The sequence below is a fragment of the Lucilia cuprina genome, chromosome 2 (assembly GCF_022045245.1).
Source record: "Lucilia cuprina isolate Lc7/37 chromosome 2, ASM2204524v1, whole genome shotgun sequence".
Taxonomy (NCBI): Eukaryota; Metazoa; Arthropoda; class Insecta; order Diptera; family Calliphoridae; genus Lucilia; species Lucilia cuprina.
Window position 1 is genome coordinate 19124821 of NC_060950.1, and position 2852 is coordinate 19127672.

Here is a 2852-nt window from a genome sequence, read left to right on the forward strand (position 1 = left end):
CTTGCAAACAAACACTTAATGAAGACAAGTGTGTGCATTGGAAAATTACAAACAAACACGAACATTAATTTAATTTCATTGTATTCGTTGTACATAAGATGAACAAACTACACAATCCCAAAGAAAAGAAATACATACTGACAAAGTGTCGATCAATGTTGCAACAAATTCAATGAATTGAGGATGATTGTCTGATGTTGAGGACAGACATTATATCGATAATGGCACAAACAATACAAGCACAAATGAATGGAGAAATGAATGAATGAGTGAGTGATTATTGAACATCGATCTCTATTTAAGCGAATTATTCACTATTGGACACTTGTGTTGTGGTGATTTTTGAAACGAGGAAAATAAGGTTTCACTTAAATATTTTTGGTATGTTCTTCGTGAACTTTAACAAGTTCAAGTTGTATGATACAATGCTCTAAATCTACTTAAAGGTGAGACGAAAATTAGTGGAAGAAAAACTTTCGCCAACAACTTGGGAATGATTACTTCACATGGTGCCAAGTCATAATGTTCATTAGCGTTATGTCGCAATGTCATTGAGCAATGTGACATAAAGTCCATGGTTTTCAAAGAGTCCACATTTCGAAAATATTTAAAATTTCCCAAATTTTCCTAAACATTTCAGTGTAAAAGTGGCCTGCGGTAGGTTAGTGGTTAGTGTTCTAGTCTATTAGACCGGAGGTGGTGGGTTCGATTTCCACCCGTGGCACTGGTTGAGGAGCGCACAACAGGCCCGATTGAGACCTAGGTGTATTTCTTCGGATTTAATGTGTATACATCCTCCTTTCGAACTTACTAACTAACTAACTTAGTGTAAAAAGTGTCACAATGTCCATATACAGTTTTATAACGTCGATCGAGAATATAACACTGGACATTATGATACCTCATCTTTCACGTAACATGGTGAATATAAAAAGTGATTTAGTCACCACGTTCTCATTATTTTAACATGGTGATGTTATTGTAGACAAGTGACTAAAAAGTTTTGTTAAAGTTCAAGTTATTACCGAGTTTTTGCTGGTTTAGTCTACCTCTCGGATTTAATATAATCTTTCCATTGGTGTATTCAGAGAAAAGTTATTTATTATAAAATGTTTACAAGTTCGTGGGAATTCAGATCTAGAAATCTTAGCAATCACTTTATTGCGATCGTTCTCCTAGGGCATGTTACCTCACTTTTCTGTTGCTGCAATCCGGGTACGTAGGCTACAACCTATATCTTGTTAGTACTTTAAATTTGACCACTAATTACTTGAAGTCTTTCAATTTGGGCTCTAACCTTCAGAATTTGTCTTGTAGCTGCAATTATTTAAGGTCACTGTGAGATTCACGTAGTGACTGTGATTGTAAACTAAATAGCGGGAAGTTAATGTTATTTAAATGACTAATGAGTGGAGAAATAAATATTTGTGGATAAGTTCACAGTTTTGCTGTCGTGCATGGATCCTGAGTGGAGTAACTGTGTAAATATTGGGAATGAGTTGATAGCAACGAAATAGTTATGATATGTTTATAGTTAACTCTGTTTTAACTAAAATCAGAACAATATGATCTCTCTGAGTAAATACAAATTATCTTAATAATGGAGATCGTAGTGCAGTGATCCAAGTACCTCTCTAAGTGCTTCGACCAAAACAAAAGGAATGCTTCCGAAATGATCAGAAGAGACGGTGGTGAGTTATCTCAAGTTCATCTTGATGTTGTAAAATTGCTACCGTATGATAGGGCTACACGCTATTTACTTACATAATTCAATCAGACTTATGTAGGGATCGTTTTGTTCTGAAAGCCTGAAAAATTCCGCATAGTTCAGATCATCAAAGGAAATTTTTTTCTCATAATTAAAGAGAGATCTGGAAATTATATTCCAGGATAAGGGCCAGAAATGATTTTCCTTAATTTGGACTATCTTGTGAATTCTAAAGTCGCCAAAGAAAATAATTTCGTCATAAACTGAAGTGACATATCCGTGAGGTAGTTCAGATCATAAAAAATCTTATATATCGTAGTATGCGCTCATGTAGGTCGACACAGTCTTTAAGTAGTTGATGTTCCAAATTTTTTTCAAACAATTAAGTCTGCATTTCCAAACATTCTTTTATATTCAAATATCTTCTTCATTGTCATGTCGTTTACCTTTACTTTAAACGTAACTCTTATTTTTGTCACTATTTTTTGCCCATTATGATTTTATTTAATCTTTGGGTCAACGACAAAAGGTCAACATGATATTGTCATGCTTTCTTGATTTTTTGTTTCCTTTATTATAGCTTAAAGTGCCATCCAGCTGTGCTTAAAACTCGAGCCACTTGGTGGCGCTGGTCATCACCATGATCATGAGTAGATCATGAAAATTCCATTAAATGTAAAGTATGAACCAATAACATCGCCAGAAGTGTGATGTTCATCATTAAATCGGTGCTCAAGCAAAAAAAAATAAATTCAATTAAAATAGTTCACAATTTTTCGGTGGTCAAAGGGTTGCCAGCTTTTAATAAAATAAAAATCCTAAAGGAAAACAACAGCAGACTTAAGGTGTTAAAGAATATAATTTGATATCGTAAGTATTTTAACATATTTACCACATTTCTTATTACTACATTTTCTTAATTTTTAAAAGTGCAAATCCTTTTATTATAAAAAACAAAATTCTTCTCTTCATTAACAAATAAATTTAAAAACAACTTGCTCAATAAAATCAACAACATTTAAATTATTCATTTGGCCTGTGAAAAAAATTAAACAAATCTAAAATTATTTTTGCAAATAACGAAAAGAAAATATTAGTGAATTTTATGAGTATTCATTATAAAGTGGCCAAAGTTCAAAGCTGC